At 26.8% G+C, this 12,910-nt stretch overlaps 1 pseudogene; it reads left to right on the plus strand.

Annotated features, from left to right (window-relative positions):
• Nucleotides 1-1,248: 1,248 nt before the first annotated feature.
• LOC129025285 (cysteine protease ATG4A-like) lies at nt 1,249-2,453 on the plus strand (annotated as a pseudogene).
• The last annotated feature ends 10,457 nt before the right edge of the window (nt 2,454-12,910 follow it).

The following is a 12,910-nucleotide window of genomic DNA, read 5'->3' on the forward strand; positions in this document are numbered from 1 at the left end:
GTGTCCCGAAAAGCTGGGATTACAGGTTGTGCCACCCTGCCTGGCTAATTTTTGTATTTTTAGTAGAGATGGGGTTTCGCCATATTGGTCAGGCTGGTCTCGAACTCCTGACCTCAGGTGATCCACCTGCCTCAGCCTCCCAAAATGCTGGGATTACAGGCGTGACCCATCATGCCCAGCTCTATTTATCTTTTAGAAAACAACTTTTATAGAATGCTCTACAAAATGTGTACTTTTTTTTAGAGCTATTGTTTAAGTTTCAGGGGAAAGATGTGCAACTTTGCTATATGAATAAATTATGTGTACTTTCTTTCCTAGATAGTAAATATAGTACCTGATAAATAGTTATTTGATCCTCACCCTCCTTCCAACCTCCACCCTCAGATAGGCCTGACTCTGGCTTCCTTCTTTGTGTCCATATGTACTTGATGTTTGGCTTCCACTTATAAGTGAGAAAATGCAGCATTTGGTTTTCTGTTTCTTTGTTAGTTTGCTTAGGATAATGGCCTCCAGCTCCATTAATGTTGCTGGAAAGGGCATGATTTGGTTCTTTTTTATGGTTGCATAGTATTCCACAGTGTATAAGTACCACATTTTCTTTATCAAGTCTACCATTGATGTGCATTTAGATTGATTTCATGCCTTTTTTATTTTGAATAATTATGTGATGATATACACATGAATATGTCTTTATGGTAGAATGATTTACATTTTTTGGTGTATATACCCAACAACAGAATTGCTGGTCGAATTGTAGTTCTGTTTTAAGTTCTTTAAGGAATCACAACACTACTTTCCACAATGGCTGAAGTAATTTTTCTTTGTGCCATCAGTTTATAAGTACTCTTTCCCTGCAACCTTGCCAGCATCTGCTATTTTTGACTTTTTAACAATAACCATTCTGACTGGTGTGAGATGATATTTCACCATGTTTTTTATTTGCATATCTCTAATTATTTGTAATGTTAAGCATTTTTTATAAGCTTGTTGACCACATGTATGTCTTCTTTTGAAAAGTGTCTGTTCCCATTATTTGTCCACTTTGTAATGTGGTTGGTTGTTTTTTGCATGTAAATTTGTTTAAGTTCCTTATAGATTCTTGATATTAGATATTTGTCAGATGCATGGTTTTCAAATATTTTCTCTCACTCTTAGGTTGCCTGTTTACTCTGTTGATAGTTTATTTTGTTGTGCAGAAGCTATTCCACCAGGTTGCTGGTGGAATTGGCCCAGGATGACAGCTGGAGAATGGAGTCAGTTTTATCGAAGTATGAAAACCGGATTACTACTTTCACTGAATACCTCGAAGAATATTTAGATACAGATGAGCTGGTATGGATCATAGAAAAGCAGCATCTTATTAAAACAGAAACATCTAAGCTGTTGTCTGATATAAGTGTTTGTCTATAGTTTACGTACAGAAGGAAATTTTCACCAATTTGGGGAATGGGCCTTTCATCAGATGCTGGTTGGGGATGTATGCTATGCTGTGGACAGATGATGCTGGCTCAAGCCCTCATATGTAGACACTTGGGAAAGAACTGGAACTGGGAGAAACAAAAAGAACAACAACAACAACAATAAAATACCAACGGATCCTACAGTGCTTCTTAGAGAGAAAAAATTGTTGCTACACTATCCATCAAGTGGCACAAATGGGTGTAGGAGAAGGGCAATCAATTGGAGAATGGTTTGGACCAAATACACTTGCACAGATGTTAACAAAAAACTCACTTTATTTGATGAATGGAATTCCTTGGCTCTTTATGTTTCAATGGATAACACAGTGGTCATTGAAGATATCAAAAAATGTGCTGTGTCCTTCCCTTGAGTGCTTACACAGACCGTGACAGGCCTCCCGATTCTCTGACTGCTTTAAACTAGAGTAAGGGCACCTCTACCTACTGCCTAGCCTGGATACCCCTGCTGCTTAATGTGCCCCTTTGCCTGGGCATAAACCAAAACAACCCTGTCTATGTTGACGCATTCAAAGAGTGTTTTAAGATGCCACAGTCTTTAAGGGCATTAGAAGAAAAACAAATAATGCCTATTGTTTCAAAGAATTCTTAGGTGATAAGCTCATCTTCTTGGACCCTCACACAACCCAGACCTTTGTCAACACTGAAGAGAATGAAATGGTTGATGATCAGACTTTCCATTGCCTGCAGTCCCCACAGAGAGTGAACATACTGAACCTAGATCCTTCAGTTGCATTGGGATTTTTCTGAAAATAAGAAAAAGACTTTAATAACTGGCATAGCCTTGTTCAGAAGGAAATTCTAAAGGAGCATTTAAAGATGTTTGAATCGATTCAGAAACATCCATTGCACTGGCCTCACCTTGTACTTCCAGCCAAGCCAGAAGTGACAACCACTGGGGCATAATTCATTGACTCTACTGAACAACTGGAGGAGTTTGATATGGAGGAAGATTTTGAGATTCTGAATGTGTAGAACCCCAGAATCTCAACTTGGAGGCCTGTCTTCCATCTGGAGCCATAAAAATATGAACTTCTTACATAAAACTTTTCTAGTCAGCAAGTTCCTGATATACCAATAGCATACAAATTCGATAGTATTCATGGCTGAGCCAATCACTGTTTCTCAGAAAAAAAAAAAAAAAAAATGACAGTAACCCTTTCCCAGAAAGAAATAGAACAATCGTGGAGCATAGGAGCAGAGAGATGATGAGGAGTTGATTGCTTCCCAGCTTGTCTTACATGGCTACAGCAAGTCTTCAGCTTCTGTAATGAGGAGATGGACATCTGGAAAACAGGCAGCAGCTCTCAGCTTGCTTTAAGAACAAGCAGACAAGAGATGGTTAAGCTGTTCTTCTTCACCCTTTCAGGTGTGACCTCTTTTCGACTAAATACTAGCAATCTGTTCTCTTGCTCAAATAATAAAGTGACCAAATCAGGGAAGAAAAGGTTCTTGTTAAATTATTTGAATATGTAGTTTAAGTAATTATAATTTACATCAAAATGTTTGTCAAACAATTGATGTCAAATATTCATTCTTGACCTCCTTCTTATTTGGGGGAATCTTACTATTTGATGGGTCAGTGCCCCCATTCTTACTCATACTTTTGTCAGATGTCACCTTGTCCTTAAATCAAATCATGGTCACTTAAATCAGGGGTCAGCAAACTTTTTCTTAAAGGACCGGACAGTAAATATTTTGGGATTTGCTGGTAATGCGACCTCTGTTACATCTACTCAACTCTGCTGATGACATGCAAAAGCAACCATAGAAAATATGCACGCAAATGAGCTTGGCTGTAATCCAAGAAAAGTTTATTTACAAAAACAGGTGTGGTGCGGGGTTTGGCCTGCAGGCTATAGCTTGCCAATCAGTGACTTAAACTGTTGATTTTTGTTTGAGAAATTAAAAATAAATTGTGTTTGAATTATAAAAAAGTTCCTCATTTTTTACATTAATTTTGTATCCTGAAACTTTCCTAAGTTTGTTTATCAGATCAAGGAACTTTTGGGTAAGTCACAAAGGGAAACATCTTTAATTCTAACCCAGGTACCCCTGGAAGTGTAATGGAAAAGTCTTCTGTTTCTACGTGTGAGAAATCCATTTTAAATGTATGTTATGTCCGTGTTAAGGTTAATATGATTTTATATTATTAGACCTAAGTGTAAAGTCTGTGTTGACTTTTTAAAATGTGACAATTCTTGGTGTCAAATATATATTGAGAAAAAAAGCATCTTTTAAAACCCAAAAAACAGAACTAGCAGAGTAATGCCTTATATGAACTACCATGTGAGAAATTGAGTCTTCTGGTATGAGTCATTTAATAGTGTTAAGGAGTCTAAGATAAAGTTTATAGGGGATGAGTAGAAAGATGACTTCCTCCTGGTAGAGGTAGCTAATAAAAAATTACTGTATTTTGGAGCTGGATTGTAGCTACTGCAATTACACAGGTCCTACCAAACCTGAAGATGAGATTAAAATGTCAGAATTTGAAGCCTGGATTTGGCAAGCATAGATGATTTTGAACTTTTTATCCTCTCTATATGTTTTACTATTTGGTGCTTTTCCCATAGTATTATGTAAACCTTAGTGAAATATGTCCAGCCCGGGCCAATAAAAACAAAAGAAGGATTAAATTCCTTCTTGGAAAAGTGGGGTAAAGGGTAGATAGCAGTTACCTAGGAAACAAATTGTTGATGGCAGCACTCAGAGTAGAGAGAGCATACCAGTGTAAAGGCAAAGTTAGGGAGGGCAGAAAATTTGGAGGTTTTCAATTTAGTCACCACTTTTCACTTCACTTGGAAATCCTTGCTACAAAAAGTAGCTTGGTAGGGTCTGTTTTCTACTGAAATAAGGAAGGCTGTATAAAATATCCTAGTTGTCACAGAAAAAAAAAAAAGATTTTTCCTATGCCTTAAAAATTGAATGAAGGTCAAGTTGCACATATCCAATAACACAGAAATTTCCAACCCCAGGTATAATACCTTTAAGAGATGCTATTTATGTGCATAAGAAGTAGTGTACAATACTATTCACTGCTGAACTGTTATAACAAAAAATTAGAAACGTTATAGTCATGTATAATAATATTCACTGTTACATGGTTATAAGAAAAAATTAGAAACATCATAAGTGTAAATCAACAGAGAAATGGTAAAATCTGGTATATTCATGCCACAGAATACTATAAGTCAGGTAAAATTACTGAAATAGACTGCTAAGATTCAAAATGAATAAAAGTATTATGAAACAAAATATTAAGAAATAAGAAAGATACAGAAGGATACAGTATTATGCTAACATATATACAAAGTTTTATTAAAAAATAATATTATTATGAATACGTACATAGCCAAAATAGAACTGGAATTTATAGCCAACAATTTCATAATAATGGGTATATTTTGGAGAAGAAAGAGGACAGATGGGATGTGGAAGAAGTACAGAATGTCTTCAAATTAATGGTAGTGCTTGATTTCTTAAAAGGAAATTCTGATCTAAATGTTAAAAAAAAATATATGTATATCTGTGCGTATATATGTAAAATATATATTGCATATTGTATTGTATTATAATTATTGTATTATATATAATATAATTATACATTATACTGTAACATATATTTTATTGAATTATATATTATATTATATATCATATAGTATTATATATTATAAATTATATATTATATTTATTATAAATCATATCTTATATATCATATCATATATCATATATTATAACATAAGTAATATGTTATATGTTATAATATAAGTAATATGCTATATGTTGTAATATAAGTAATATATGTTATAATATAAGTAATATATGTTATAATATAAGTAATATAGGTTATAATATAAGTAATATATTATCCATTACACTATATGTAATATATTATCCGTTATACTATATGTAATATATTATCTGTTATACTATATGTAATATATTATCCATTACACTATATGTAATATATTATCCGTTATACTATATGTAATATATTATCCGTTATATTATATGTAATATATATTATATGTTTTATTATATGTAATATTTATTATATGTTATAATATATGTAATATATATTATATGTTATAATATATGTAATATATATTATACGTTATGTACTATATATAATATATTATTGTATATTATGTCTTATATATAATACATAATATATATTGGAATATATAATACATAATATATATTAGAATATATATAATACATAATATATATTAGAATATATAATACATAATATATATTAGAATATAAATAATACATAATATATATTAGAATATATAATACATAATATATATTAGAATATATATAATACATAATATATATTGGAATATGTAGTACATAATATATATTAGAATATATATAATACATAATGTATATTAGAATATATAATACATAATATATATTAGAATATATATAATACAGAATATGTATTCGAATATATATAATACAGAATATATATTAGAATATATATACTACAGAATATATATTCGAATGTATATAATACAGAATATATATTCGAATGTATATAATACAGAATATATATTCGAATATATATAATACATAATATATATTCGAATATATATAATACATAATATATATTGGAATATATAATACATAATATATATTGGAATATATATAATACATAATATATATTGGAATATATGTAATACATAATATATATCGGAATATATGTAATACATAATATATATTGGAATATATGTAATACATAATATATATTGGAATATATATAATACATAATATATATTGGAATATATATAATACATAATATATATTGGAATATATATAATACATAATATATATTGGAATATATATAATACATAATATATATTAGAATATATAATACATAATATATATTCTAATGTATATAATACATAATATATATTCTAATAAATAATACATAATATATATTCTAATAGATAATATAAAATATGATATAAATTATATTATCTTTTCTGATATATATCATATTATATATATTAATCTACGATACATATATTATACATTATAATGTATGATATATATTCTATTATATATTATAATGTATGATACATATTATATCATATATTATAATGTAAGATATATATTATATCATATATTCTAATGTATGATATATATTATATCATATATTCTAATATATGATATATATTAGAATATCTGATATATGTTATATTATATATGTTATATTCTATTATATTTTATATATCATATGATATGGTATTATATTATGTATGTCATATTAAACTATATTATAAAATGTATATCATATTATGTTATATTATCTAATATATAATATATACAATATATATTACATATAATATCATGCATATTATATAACATATAATATCATGCATATTATATAACATATAATATCATGCATATTATATAACATATAATATCATGTATATTATATAACATATAATATCATGTATATTGTATAATATATAATATTATGTATATCATATAGATTATAATATGTAATTATATTATGTAATAATATTATGTATTATGTAATACATAATAATATATGTTATGTATAATATATAATATATACACGTTATATATTATGTATTATATGTAATATATACATGTTATATATTATGTATTATATGTAATATATACATATTATATATTATGTATTTTATGTAATATATACAAATTATATATTATGTATTTTATGTAATATATACATATTATATATTATGTATTATATATATAATATTTACATATTATATATTATGTATTATATATAATGTACATATTATATATATTAAGTATAATATATAATGTACATATTATATATATTATATATAACATATATGATGTACATATTATATATTATGTCTAATATATAATGTACATATTATATATTATGTCTAATATATGTACATTATATATAGAATATATATCCTATGTTATATAGTGTAGTATATATATTCTATATATAATGTACATATATTTTATATAGTATAATACATACTATAGATTATATATAGTATATGTACATATACTATATATAATGTATATGTATATACGGTATATAGTACATATATACTATACATTAAATATGTATATATGTATGTCTATAGTATAATATATACTATGTTATATATAATGTATACGTAATATAGTACATTATATATAATATATAGTATATTATATATTGTATATTGTACATACATTCTATATAATATATAATCTGTTATATATAGTCTATATAATATATAATATGTTATATATAGTATATGTAATATATAAAATATATATATTATAGATTATATAACATATAATATATGTAAGATATATAATGTGTATATATAATACATATTATATATTATGTATATTATCTGTAGTATATATTATACATATAATATATAGTATATTATATATAGTGCATACGACATATATAGTATATAGGATATGTAGTATATATCATATGTAATATATACCACTATATATATATTATATATATTACATATAATATATATTATATGTAATATATAATATATTTTATATGTATTCTATATAATGTATAATACATTATATATTATATATAATATATATTATACGTTGTATATTATGTATATTATATAGTATATATTACATATGTAATATATAGTATATATAGAATATATTATATATTATATAAATTAGATATTATATATAATATAAATTATATATTATATAGAATATGTATAATTATAACAATATATAATGTATAATACATATTATAGATTAGATATAATGTGTATTATACATTATATATCATATATTATATATTATATAATATATCATATAATATTATATGTTATAGTATATTATATATTATATAAGATTATACATTATAGTATATTATATCTTATATAATATTATATATTATAGTATATCATATATTATATAATATTATATATTATGTAGTATATTATATTGTATAGTATATATTATATTATTTATTACATATTATATTTTATTATATATTATATTATATTATATATTAAGTATATTATCTTTTACATCATATATTATATCATATATTATGCTATATTGTATATAATATGTATTTTATAATTATATATAATATATATTGATATATATATATTTATTAATATAAGTATACTTTATATATAATTATCATATATTACTATATAAATATTATTGATATAATTATATTTACATACATATTATATAATTTTAATATATCAATATAAAGTATATACAATTATAATATATTCATATAATTGTAATTATAATAAATTAATATTAAAATTATCAGTATTATAATGATAAGAATATAATATTATATGTTAATATGTTATATTCATATTATATGAATTTGTTAATATTATGTATAATTATAACATATGAATATATAAATATATGCAATTGATTCATATATGAATATAATTACATTATAAATAAATATATGCAATATATTTATATATTAATATGATTACATAATTAATATATTAATATATGCAGTATATTAATACATAAATATTAATACATAAATAAATACAAAATACATTAATACATGAATATAAAAAAAATTCATGAATGTATTAATATAATTCTATTTATGTATTAATATAATTATATTTATATATGAATATAATTACATTAAGATATATTAGCATAATTATATTTATATATTAATATAATTACATAATCAATATATAAATAGAATTATATAATCAACATATATTTCTATAATTACATAATTAATATATATTAATATAATTATATAATTAATGTATATTTATATAATCATATAATTAATACATTCTATATAATTATATAATTAATACATATTAATATAATTAATATAATTATATAATTAATGCATATTTATAGAATTATATAATTAATGCATATTCATAGACTTATATAATTAATGTATATTTATATAATTATATAATTAATATATAAATATAATTATATAATGTATATTCATGTAATTATATAATTAATATATATTAATATAATTATATAATTAATGTATATTTATGTAATCATATAATTAACATATATTAATATAATTATATAATTAATATACATTAATATATTTATATATTATACATTATATCATATATTATATAATATATAATGTATATTGTACATTATATATATTATATTCCTAAGGCAGGGAAGGTCATTCTGCTTTCCAAGATATTACTAAATTATAAGTTATGTAGAAAAATGTAAGGGATGACATCCTATTTTCCTACTTCAATGTCTCTTTTTTCTTTCCCTTGACTGATTTCTCTGGCCAGGATTTCCAATATTATGTTGACTATGAGTGGTGACAGACAGCATCCTTGTTTTTTGCTGGCTTTCAAGGGAAAAGCTTCCCACTTTTGCCCATTCGGTATGATGATGGCTGTGCGTTTGTCATAGCTGGCTCTTAATATTTTGAGGTATGTTTCTTCAATACCTAGTTTGCTGAGTTTTTAACATGAAGGGATGTTGAATGTTATTGAAAGCCTCTTCTGCATCTATTGAAATGATCCTTTGAGAAGTGATTTCTGTCGTTAGTTCCATTTACTTAACGAATCACATTTATTGATTTGCATATGTTGAACCAACCTGGCATACTAGGACTAAAGCCTACTTCATTGTGGTGGGTTAGCTTTTTCATGTGCTATTAATTCAGTTTGCTAATATTCTGTTGAACATTTTTGTTTCATTATCTATCTCTGTTTGCAGATAACATGATTCTATACCTAGAAAACTTCACAGTCTTGGCCCAAAAGCTCATTAAACTGATAAGCAACTTCTGCAAAGTTTCAGGATACAAAATCAACATACCAAATTAGAAGCATTTCTATACACCAAAAACAGCCAACCTAAGAGCCAAATCAGGAATGGAATTTCATTCACAATTGCCAGTAAAAGAATAAAATACCTATTAATAAAGCCAACCAGGGAGGTGAAAGATACATAAAATGATAATTAGAAAACATTGCTCAAATAAATCAGAGATGACACAAATAAATGGAAAGTATTCCATGCTCGTGGATAACAAGAATCAATATAATTGAAATGGCCATACTGTCTAAAGCAATTCACAAATTCACCACTATTCCTATCAAACTACAAATGGCATTCTTCACAGACTAGAAAAATATTATTTTAAATCGATATAGAAACAAAAAAGAGCCCGAATAGGCACGGCAATCCTAAGCAAATAGAACAAAGCAGGACGCATCACCCTACCCAACTTGAAACAAAACTATAGGGCTACTATAAACAAAACAGCACAGTCTTGGCACGAAAACAGATTTATAGACCAATGGAACAGAGAACCCAGAAATAAAGCCACACATCTACAACCTTCTGATCTTCAAAAAAGATGATAAAAACAGGCAATGGAGGAAGAACTCCTTATTTAATAAATGGTGCTGGAATAACTGGATAGTCATATGCAGAAGATTGAGACTGGGCCCCTTTTTTATACCATATACAAAAGCCACCTCTAGATGGATATCTAGATGGATATAAGTTTTAAATGTAAAACCCAAAACTATGAATACCCTGGAAGACAACCTAGGCAATGCCGTTTTGCACACAGGAACTGGCAAAGATTTCATGATGAAGACACCAAAAGTAATTGTAACAGAAACAAAAATTGACGATGAGGATCCAATTAAACTAAAGAACTTCTACACAGCAAAACAACAACAACAACAGCAACAAAAACTGTCATCAGAGTAAGCAGAAAACTTACAGAATGGAAAAAATATTGCAAACTATGCATCTGACAAAGGCCTAATATCCAACATCTTTAAGAAACTTAAATTTATAAAGAAAAAAAATCCATTAAAAAGTGAGCAAAGAACATGAACAGACACTTAGTGAAAGAAGACATACATGCAGCCAACAAGCATATAAAATGTTCAATATCACTGAAAACTAGAGAAATGCAAATCAAAACCACAATGACATATTATCTCACACCAGTAAGAATTGCTATTACTCAAAAGTAAAAAAGTTACATATGCTGGTGAGATTGCCAAGAAAGAGAACACTTAGACACTGTTATGGGAAGTGCAAATTAGTTCAACAATTGTGGAAAGCAGTGTGGCAATTTCTCAGAGGTAAAAACAGAAGTACCATTCAACCCAGCTGTCCCATTACTACATATATACCCAAGAGAATATAAATCATTCTATCATAAAGACATATGCATGCATATGTTCATCACAACACTATCCTCAATAACAAAGACATGGAGTCAACCTAAATACCTATCAATGGAAGACCGGATTAAAAAAAAGTGGTACATATACACCATCGAATACTATGCAGCCATAAAACATAATGAGATAATTTCTTTTGCAGGAACACAGAGGAAACTGTAGGTCATTTCCCTTAGCAAACTAACACAGAAACAGAAACCCAAATACTGCGTGTTCTCCCTTGTAAGTGGGAGCTAAATGATGAGAATACATGGACACAAAGATGGAAACAACAGACACTGAGGTCTAACTGAGGGTGCAGCATGTAAGGAGGGAGAAAAGCAGAAAAAGTAACTACTGGGTAATAGGCTTAGTGCCTGGATGATATAATAATCTGTATATCGAACCCCCATCACATGAATTTACCTATGTAACAAACCTTCACATGTACTTTTGAACCTAAAATAAAAGTTTAAAAAAGGATGTGGGGGATGAAGGCAGAAAGATTGAGTCTAGGATGGGAAATAAAATCAGGAAACCCTTTTATTTTGTCAAAAATGAATTTAATATTTTATCCATATCCATATATGCAGATTTCTCACAATTCTATATTCAAAGGTCATTATCTTATCCAAGAAAAATGTACTCATCTTTTAGATGCTTTTACATTTAAGTTCTGAATGCAAAGACATAATTGCACACACAAATGCACCTATGCATAGTTCAGACAAAAGTTTGCTACTCTCAATCATAATATTGGTGCATTAAAATTTAGTTATCCTTTCCTAGAGAATAAAGCCATTTGACAATATTTAGGCACCAGTCATCTGAAAGATCAGTGGGTTTCATTAAAAAAGTTAATAGCAAACTATTGCAAGGACAAAAAACCAAACACCACATGTTCTCACTCATAGCTGGGAACTGAACAATGAGAACACTTGGACACAGGAAGGGGAACATCACACACCAGGGCCTGTTGTGTGGTGGGGGGAGGGGGGAGGGATAGCATTAGGAGATATACCTAATGCTAAATGACGAGTTAATGGGTGCAGCACACAAACATGGCACATGTATACATATGTAACAAACCTGCACGTTGTGCACATGTACCCTAAAACTTAAAGTATATATATAAAAAGAAGTTAATCTAACAAATATTGCCTTAGGCCTTAATTTTCAAAAGCCCTGCTTTAACTTGTCAGACAAAGTGTACTACTTTATGTT

This window comes from Pongo pygmaeus, chromosome X, assembly GCF_028885625.2.
Source record: "Pongo pygmaeus isolate AG05252 chromosome X, NHGRI_mPonPyg2-v2.0_pri, whole genome shotgun sequence".
In the NCBI taxonomy this organism is placed as follows: domain Eukaryota; kingdom Metazoa; phylum Chordata; class Mammalia; order Primates; family Hominidae; genus Pongo; species Pongo pygmaeus.